General features: G+C 44.1%; 1 protein-coding gene across 8 annotated transcripts in view; it reads left to right on the top strand.

Annotated features, from left to right (window-relative positions):
- The window catches only part of LOC125956438 (neuronal growth regulator 1-like), a 106559-nt gene that overhangs the window by 18491 nt on the left and 78068 nt on the right, over positions 1 to 10000 (top strand). The window contains exon 1 of one of the 8 annotated variants that reach the window (XM_049688314.1): positions 5169 to 6398. The exons of 3 other annotated variants lie outside the window; for them this stretch is intronic. The gene's annotated coding sequence lies outside the window, so the exon portion shown is untranslated. Of the gene's footprint in view, positions 1 to 5168; positions 6399 to 8577; positions 8596 to 9059; positions 9559 to 10000 lie in introns of those variants that run through there. 4 more of the 8 variants (XM_049688315.1, XM_049688310.1, XM_049688316.1 and 1 more) reach the window with 4 other exon arrangements.

Raw genomic sequence — 10000 nt, 5'->3', positions numbered from 1 at the left:
ACGCGCCCTCTTGGCTGATCCTTTCCCCTTCCATAACACACACACACACAGTAATGCGTAAGAATATCTCAGGCGTCTCCGTGGCCCTTGCTGAACCTAAACCTGAACCGTACCGACCGACAGTACCGTCGAGGGTTCCGCGCAAGCTGTTGTAAAGCCACTGGAATAACACTCGCCTAACAACATAACCGCCTGCTGCACCGTGAGGACACGCGTAGTCACGCAAAGGGAGTTGCGGCTGTGCGGCGTTGAATCATCGGGGCCAGGATGATTCGACACTGGATAATGCCGTCACGAGGAGGATAGTCCGCGCGCTGGCACTTCATCCGCCTGCTGTGATGCAGTTTTTGCTTTCGCCTGTTCGTCTGTTCGCCTTTTCGGCTCAGCGGAGGGGTTGGACTTTATGAATAAACTATTATGGTTTTCTTCAGTTAAATTATAGATAATCGGCCATTGAAGTGAACGCACCTCTAATTGTCTCTTCAAGTATTATGCGGATAGAGATGCGAGGACAGGAGCTGTCTTTAGTGGATCTGTTTTGTTGAACTACGTGTACTTCTATATGTTAAACGGACACGATAGGGCAATTGCACGTGTCTGGTTGAAACCAATCCCTGGTCGAATCCTGTCTTATCCTGTCGAGTGCAGATATTCGTTACGCTGTTTTATGTGCACCGTTTGCACAAATAGTTTTGTTGTGTTGTTTTGACGTCATACTCAATATATGTATCCATGATTTTGAGTGGACTTGATATTCCAGTATGATTGATTATGTTGCAATGGGGTGGTCGCAAAATCGTTGCATGAAGCGCAGACTGCTTGGTACGAGTTGTCGATTTTGATGCTCTAGCAAAGTCTATAAATTAAGCTTAAATAAATTGCAACCCAAAACAGAAGGTCGTAGGTAACACAATCGTCCAACAGATATATCTTTTTATAGCTAAACTGTCAGACGATCCTTCAAACGCAACAGAAGCGACCAATAGCGAGAATTCATCCGGAAATACTAATCCGGAGTACCATTGCTGCAACGGGTTGGCAAGATGAAACGGCAAATATTGACAAAACGGACCAACGGTTCCGTCCCGAAGTCCGAAGCGTGTACTCTCGTTCGCAATTCGCAAAACGCTGACCCAACGGGTTTGTAACGTGTTGGTGAACTTCCGCCGCAGCTCTCGGCTCGACGACTTCATCAAAGGTAAATTAGGAGAAATTTGACAGCTACGAACTAATAATCATTTGCAGTTGAAATTGAGTTTTTGAGCTGTTTTGGTGCGCCTCTTGTGCGCCAGTTTCGCGGCTGGCTGGCTGGCTGGTTGGACCCACTTTCTAACATTCTCTCTCCTTTTTCCTTTCCGCGCTTTGCCATTTCCTTATGTTAATAAATTTCATTACAACATACCTTTCATGTTCTTCGCACTCGCCAAACATTGATTATCCTTTCTCTGCTGCACCACTGCTCCACCACCACACGCCCCTCCCCCTAACTCCTCAAGAGGGCAGTAAAGGGGCGAGTTTCGAGGAAGGCAAAAATTAATTACTTCTTTTTTCCCATTTTCAGCCGACCGGCATTCCTAGCCGGCGGCGATAACGGTTGACTTTCATTCAACCGGGGCCGGCCAGATCGGTCTTGAAGAACTTACGGTGCGGAAAGATGGGGGGGGGGGGGGGGGAAACGAAGAAAACAACTGCTGCTACGGACGGATCCTCCCAAAACAACGGCGTTGGGAGCCGGTGTTGGTCAGTTGGTGTATTGTTCTATCTGGTTTTGCGGAAATAAAGCGACGAACCAAAAGGATAGCCGCAGTAATGGGGTGGGGGAGTGGGTCGGGTAGGGGGTGGTTCTGTTGGTTCTCGCGCCGTGCCTCTAACGTTCTCTCATGAATAATGTGCCCTCTAATGGTAATCACTTTTTCCTGTTTTTTGGCTGAAATATGGCAACTGCGCACCTTTTTGACGAAAGGCAAAAAAAAACATCCCCCCACAATTACGTTCACATGATTATCTCCTTTCAGCGGTCCGTTGGTGGTGCCACAGATCACCATATATTAACGTATTTCATTTCATTATTTTTTGTGTTAAATTTTTTTTCGGAACGACGCATTTTTCAAGAATTGGTGTCAAGGAATTGTCTATCAGTCGCTTTGCACCGAGCTAATGCTTTCAAAATCAGTGTTCATCTTAATATAAACACTACTATACTGATATTTTTGAACACTGAAACTCTTACTCAGCAATGAATGTACGAGGTACGACCATTGAGGTTTTATAAAACTGTTTGTAAAAAACTTGCTAAACTGGGTTTTTTAAATCGATAAAAACCAATTCAAAATTTTACCAACACTAGAAACATCGAAAACTTCAAATATACCCACTTGGGGGAGCTAATAATCTAACGAAATTGTATCGATTTGCATATCTCTGATGATTGAGCATGACGGAACGGTGGAAACTGCAAAGAGTGCATTTTTGTAGACGTGTCTCTCGGGCATTGATGCTATGGCTGTTTTTTTGTTTATAGATATACGTCAATCTAGGTATTGATACTTCTAAAAAAACTTTACTTTCATATGTTTTTTTTAGGAAAAACCATGGAATTTTATAGTTTCGTCACGAAAAATTCTCTCTTCCTTTAAAAGGAGGATTGGGTTCGGAAAAAAAAACATTTTTGATGATTTTTTTGACGAAACCGTCTAACTATTTTTTGCCTGAAAGTTATATTAAATTACAATGTTTAAAGAATATTTGGTCGCAATTTAAGAAAAAGTAGTTGCAAAAATTATGGCAACAATTTTAGAGTCCGCCAATACTTTGTTAAACTTCCAATTTGTTAATTTTTGGTATTATTATGGAATTGAAAAAGGTACGCTTTTTTAAAAGAGTTTTACATAGTTCTTAGAAATGAGTTACACTTTTTTTTCATAAAAAAAATATTAGATTTCCTGGTATTTGGTACTATGAATTTTTAAAAGGTTCCGATCCAACAGTTTTTCCAACAGGACACCGACTTTGAAAACGTAGGTTTTGGAAAACGCTGTTCAAAGTTGCGAGCCTTGTATGAAAGGCGGTTTTTCAAAAATCAATGTCTTTGTCAGTTTTTCTTCGATTGATCCCAAAATTTTGCCCAATACTCTTGAAAGGATCAGCATTGATGAAAAAATGTAAAAGTCAATGTCTTATAACATACCTAAATCTCCTTAAAGTCGTGTGCATAAATAATCATATGAGCATTATTCTCTTTTTTAAACGCAAATCAAACTAATCACACGACATGACGTTATTAGATAAAAATTCCTAACAAGCTATCAAAAACGGCAATCGACGAGCTGAAGCGAGAAAATTAAACAATCCACAAAGCCATGCATCTGTTGAACAATCGCTCCTTCCGGTCGCATCATCCTCACCTCCGGGGGGCGGGGTAGAAGGAAGTTCGCCGCGTGGCAATAACTTCAAACCCCTTTTTTGGGGCCCCTCACCCCTGCCCTCCGGTGCATATTGTCCTCCAATCAAACTCTGCTTCAGCGGCCCTGAAGTGTCGAATTATACACCGCCACCCACCGCCACCAGCGCATCACGCCCGTCCGTCTCGTCCGCGGCAAGGTCCCGGGCAAAGGAAGCGGGCGGCCGAAGTGCGGGCCCCACAAAACTTTGGCAATCGCTATAAAATGTGCTTTAAATTGAATCTAAAACGATAAAATCGTAATTTATCCAAGGGGTAATGGGTCGTTGGCGAATAAAAGAGGGATTCTAAATAAAAGTTTAATTACATTTCTTGGTTTCGATCAGTGATGGTGGTGGTGGTGGTGCTGGTGGCGGCGGGCAGAAGATTGTTGTTGTTGTTGTTGTTGTTGTTGTTGAGTAAGGACGAGGCAGTCCGCCTATCTAAAGTTGGAGATTGATGGCTTGGAGGAGGCTGTGTGCTTGGCTTGGCGGCCGAATTAGTCGCACGTAATATGGCCACGGCGCTGACCAATGCTCGGAGCTGCCGATCGCTGTCACACCCAGGCAGGCCCAGGGTTATACAAATATCCTCATTAACGTCCCGGGTTATTTGGTAACAACAGAGACCACCCTCCCCTCCCTCTCCGGGTGGTGGAAATAATTTGCAAACATGGGTCAGCTGAAGATTTGGCACCGGAGTTGAAGAAGGCCGATGATAGATTGATTGACGGCGATTAAGTTCAACGCCGAATGCCGCTACCGCCTACTTTGTCTCAGGAAAGGCGACGTGACGGTCGGCGGATAAGAAAAGACTGATTGCCAGCAAAACTGTCCTTTAGAAACTTTCGAAACATTCGTTCCGTTCGTTTCAAATGCAAATGATACTAACCGAAGTACCGTAACACTGGTTGTAGTCCTAGGTCCTAGGGCTTTTTGTAGCTCGCCAGCAAACGAGTCGCTTCCGTAACATACATAGTAGTAGCACTGCGTGTGTGTGTGTGTGTGTGTGTGTGTTGCCCTTGGAACGGGCAACCCTCATATGCATCATTTATACTGCATTTAATCAAACTGCACCCTGCGTGTTGCGTGCGAACGGAGCATAAAACAGAGTACCTTACGACACACACACACACACACACAGACACCGGGGACTCCCTACCTATACTCGTCACCATAGGAATAATTAAGACCGGAGGGATCACTGGATCCCGCCCTCCTTTCATCACGGGTGGGGTCCACGAACCTCCCTCCGGCACACCGGAAATGGTCATTACAGCCGTAGAGCCGAGTTTTCCTCTCTAAAGTCCGCGCGGTCCGGTGTGGCGCGGTAATTAAGCGTTTTCTTAAACAGCACAGTAGCCATAGACCATATAAGGGGATAAGGGCGAACCATTTGTCAGACGCTCGTGAAGTGAACTCTCATCGGAATCGGTTCCAAAATCGGTTTGTCCGGAATGGTCCGGTATTAGTAAATAAGAAAAAATATGTAAATAGCGCGCACAGCGGTACTAGAAAATGGGAATGGTAGGCGGCGGGCAGCGAAAGCTCGCCCTTCGAGTCCTTCGACCCTTCGACGCCTCTACGCAGTTGGTCCGTGACTGCGTAGAAGGAATGGGTCCAGTAAGAGGGGGGAGTAGAGAAAAGGAAAAAATCTCGTTTCGTTTTATGTTTTCTCATAATTCACTTGCTGCTGCTGCTGCTGCTGCTGCTGCTCGTGCGTCTGCGGGTCGCTTATCGCGGGCGGTAATGTTTATTTTGCATTTAACATAACCGCGTACGGCGGCGGCGATGGCGGCGGCGGTGACGATGCTTTAACCCCCCGCGTTTGCGGTCCTCTCGACAACACAACACTCTCCGCCGCATCCTCCGCAGCGTCCCAGCGCAGGGGGTACGGGATCTTTCGCACGGGCGCCCCTGAGAAGAAATTGATCATTTCAACGACGTTCCAACGCCACACCATATGCTAATCAATGTTTCCTAACGAAGGAGCTATTTGTTTGGGCGCTTTGCTGCTGCTGCTGCTGCTGCTGCTGCCGCCTCTGCTGCTGCTGGAGTGTGGTGCCGGTTGCGCAAAGTCACGTGTCACGTGGTGTGGTAACGCAAAAGGTCGCCTCCGGTACTTGTCCGGGGGGGGTCGCCCGGGGCTTACCAGGGGTTCGCCATGCACGCCGCAAGCAATGGCCCGCCGTCTGGCCTCTGCCCTGACCGAGATTTCCCGAGCACGGGAAGAGAGCCCGCACGGACGGGCACGGGATAGAGAACAGAAGGACATACTTCAGCGGCGGTATGATAACACCCGCCCGTCCCGCCCGAAAAGAGTACCAGTACGGGGCAAGAGGAGGGAACTCGACGCAGTAGAAGGAGAGGAGTATTCGGGGCCAGGGGTCGGTCGGTCGGTTGGTTGGTCGGTCGGCTGGATTTGTTTATCCTACCGGCGGTTGCACGTAGATCGATTGGGCTTGATGATTAGATTCTAGAATAACAGCGGCGGTCATTGTGGGAATCGTTTTGGAAAATTGCTTCCACCCAGATGTTGTCTGGTCTGGAAGGTGGACGGCGGAGGAGGAGGCGGAGGAGGAGGAACAGGATGAGGAGTAGTGAGCCTCGAAACCAGTGCCACCGATGTGGTTGTTTGGTCCGAAGGTGGTGGGAGTTTTGTTGTGATAAGCCGAAGTGCGCGTGTGGTATCGTAGTCGTCGTCGTCGGCATGATATGGTGGCGCACGACGCGGTATAAGAAGATTCCCAAATGGCGTGTAATGATGGCATTACACCCTCGCAACGCAACGAGAATGCATCACTCTCGGTGGACCTATCATCAACCACCGGCGTTACGGCGTTGCCGCGTGTTTTGAATGAAAAGAGTATCAGCAAACCCGGAAGGAAGGAACGTGGCACTTCTAACTTCCATCATGAATGCGAATGTGGTCGTCGGGAAGAGTGGCCGGCCAGCCCAGTGTTAGTATGCAGCACGGGGCCGAAAACCGGGCTGGATAAAGGAGGGATCGGACGACCTGGTTTGGGTGGAAAAGGCGCGTGGAGTTCCTGGAAGGTTTGAAACATTAAAAAAAAAACAATACATACAATTCGAAGAACAGTTTTAGCAGCTCATCTTATGCGTGTGGCTAGTAGTGCTATGAGCTGGAGCGGTATATTACGCGAGCGTGGCAGGACCGACCATTAGGCGAAGGCAAGATTTAGATTTCCGAGAAAAAATGCTCTATCTAGACTCTAGACTGTGGAGTGAACCGTAGTAATATATATAGAGCTAGTTAGTGCTTCGAAGAGAGAACAGCATATTTTGCTATGGATGCGCGAATTTTGTCTCTAGCATAATTGATTGTTACATTCGTTGTGATTTCGGAAGATCAGAAGATTGGATCAAAAACTCGTGAATCAGGATTTCCTGTAGAATGTAAACAAGAGAAAGGAGAGGAAAACGCCAATCCATCACGAGCTAGAAAATGTCACGTAGAAGTTGAATAATATTGTGTCGCTTTCAAGTTCAATTGTAAGATCGCGTACAACGATGGCACAATGATCGACAGACTTAATGTAATGCATTTAATTTCGTTCCCGTGACAGCAGCAGAATTACAGGTTCTACAGGTTTGCAAATTAAGTTTTCAACGTCAAGTCTATGACAATTTATTAGGATCCAAGCGTGCCTTTGGCGAATGTTGATAAGTACAGCTGCTAGAGGATTCAATCCGACATTTAAAAGGATGTTATTTTAATTGGGCTTGTCAGGCTTGTGCTTCATAATTTGCGATTGAATGTAGGATATTTCATCCGCGTATTTAAGATTCCTCAGCCTTCCGTCGTGTAATGTAGCTTATGTGGTCACAGAACAGCTCAATAATAATTTTATTCAACAAAGGGCATTCAAAGAAAAATTATAGAGAAAAGAACACCAGGGAAGTCTGGAGGGTTTGTTTTAAGGGGGGGGGGGGGGGGGGCTTCGGTATTTTATTTTACTTCTTCGCATTTACTTTTTACATTTTTTTATGAGTGCTTATTCTTTCAAGAGTACTGTGTAAAATTTTGGGATCAATCGAAGCAAAACTGACAAAGATATGTATTTTTGAAAATCCGCCTTTCATACAAGGCTCAATGCTTCTCGAAACTTAGAATCGCGTTTCCCAAAACCTGTGTTTACAAAGTCGGTGCCCATCGTAGCACAAAAACTACTGGGCAGATCGATTTGAAATTTTGAACACATAATCTGTACACTATTTGGCAGGTAGCCCCGTCGAGTTTTTATAAAAATTGTTGATCCTTTTTTTAAAATATTTTTTAAAATTATGTAAAGTGTTGTTTTTTGAGGCAACATCGAAAAAAGCATCACTTTTTCAACTTAAAAAATCTGCCAAAAATCTAAAAATGGAAAATTCAACAAAAACTCGTCGGGGCTACCTGGATATACTCATAATCTAACAAAAGAATATTCATTTGAATATTTCTGATTACCCAGCACGTGGCTACGATGGGCACCGCAAAAAGTACATTTTTGCAAACTTGCCTTTGTAGATATGATGCCATAAACGTAGTTTTGATCAAATCTTCTCCAAAATAGAACCAAATATTCTTGAAAAGTTGTAGTTTTATATGACATACACTTGAAAAAATTAAGTGGAATGGTTTTTTTCACAAAAAAAATGGTTTTTCACTAAAAATCTTCAAAAATAAGCCTTTTCTGGACCCGAAATAACCAAAGCCCCCCCTTAACTTCTTATTAAAACCTTCATGATTGCAAAAAAATGCATTTTTTAATTTTTCTATCCAGCGTAGTTTGATACCGAATGATAGTTTGATGGCGAATGAAAATTATATTCTTCTTTCTAATTTCTTTGGATAATCGGTTGATCCTCGTATTGATTCGCAAGAACCCATTTATTAAAGGTTCTTTAAAAATATATTTTTTTCCAGTTTTTACGAGAATGGTTTTAACAGTTACGATAAGAATAAATCGTGCTTTACAGACTTATTTTATAAAAAGAACCGAAGGCTTAAAACCACGAAGGGGTCATCTAGCAAGTGACGTAAGCGATGAAATGAAATGTTCAAATTTTTAAAGAATCGGTCCAGTTGTTTGCAGTGGATGCTCCGATGGACAGCAAATCGACAATTTTCTTCAGATAGACAGCAAAACGTTGGTAATATATTTAGATAACAATAATTTTAGGAAGAGCAATAACAGAACGTAAAACAATGAAAATTACTGATTTTCCTGTAATATAAAATAAACTAAAACAATTAATCCGCACAACTAAGTATCACTAAATAGCGAAACTAAATAACTGTAACAAAACGTAATTAAAAACATATTCTTATATATTGGAGAAAAATTCATCATTCAGAACATATGACAACAACCAATTCACAAAACAATACGTAAGCCTCTCCCTTAAACGTATGCAGTTACATTGCACCTCGCATTGTCCAAGACAACAAAATAGGACAATGAACTAACCGTTAGGATCTCGCTATTAGATGCGCAATAAATTTTCTTTGGTATCATCAATGGACAGAATGAACTGTGCAGCGTCTGCAATCTTTATTTCATAAAATGAAATGATGACACTAAAATTTGACAATTGGTCTAGATAGTTTCGAGTATCATTATGTGTCAATGAACGCAATCGCTAGTCGCATTCGTTATGACTCATATAAGCTCTATACATTATGCGATGCTGGTTCCGTTGTACTAAAAATCATTCCAATTACCATCGCACCCTCCTCCCAATCAACCCCCACATCTCCTCATGTTCATGCTCATGTTCATGCGTTTTTCAAAGGAACTCAGGACGAACGCATGTTATATGCACTCGGGTCGGTTCGGCATCGAACCCGAAGCCGGCACGAAGCGGCTGTATTGTTTCCGTTTCCGTTTCGGTCTCCGCGGGCAGCGTGGAACACGAGGAAAACGTGTTTCAGTGTCAGTTTAGCACGTGTTCCAGCAACATCGTAAACGGTACACGGACGGTGTGTGAAGCGCAAAGCGAACGCGGCACCGCAATCACCAGGACAAAAAGGATATTCAACCGCCACTGTGACGAAGTAGAGGGATTTGTGTTTGTGGCAGCGCGTTTGTCTGTCGCCATCCGCGGTTTTGCTGAGTAATTATCTCACGGATCGGAATTACTGTTTGGATGATTTGTTTGATTATTTAGTTCCCTTCAATTTGCGTTTCGTGGTGTTGTTTGGTTTGTTGTTACGTACCGTAGTGCATCAGTGCATTGCCACGTGAGCCAATGTCGACTAATTGAAAAGAACACAATGCCAAAAGGCTAAAGTGATCATAACACTGTAGAGCGCAACGCCTGCTTCGTAAGCGTATTAAGTGTTGTTGTGATAGATGATCGCTAGTTTACAGTCGCGTGTGCCCGTGTGTGCTGTTGGCAACACATTCACAGGATTATCGACGCAATCGACGCCGAGAACGACGAAACGTTGTGACGATACGTAACGATGCTAATTTAATGCGGAATCCTAGATAAGATCGACAATAAGATGGCTCAGAGACATGTTTGATGAGGCGAAGATAGTAGTGCTACCGTA

The sequence above is a fragment of the Anopheles darlingi genome, chromosome 3 (assembly GCF_943734745.1).
Source record: "Anopheles darlingi chromosome 3, idAnoDarlMG_H_01, whole genome shotgun sequence".
Taxonomy (NCBI): Eukaryota; Metazoa; Arthropoda; class Insecta; order Diptera; family Culicidae; genus Anopheles; species Anopheles darlingi.
This window is presented reverse-complemented; position numbering and strand designations above follow the sequence as displayed.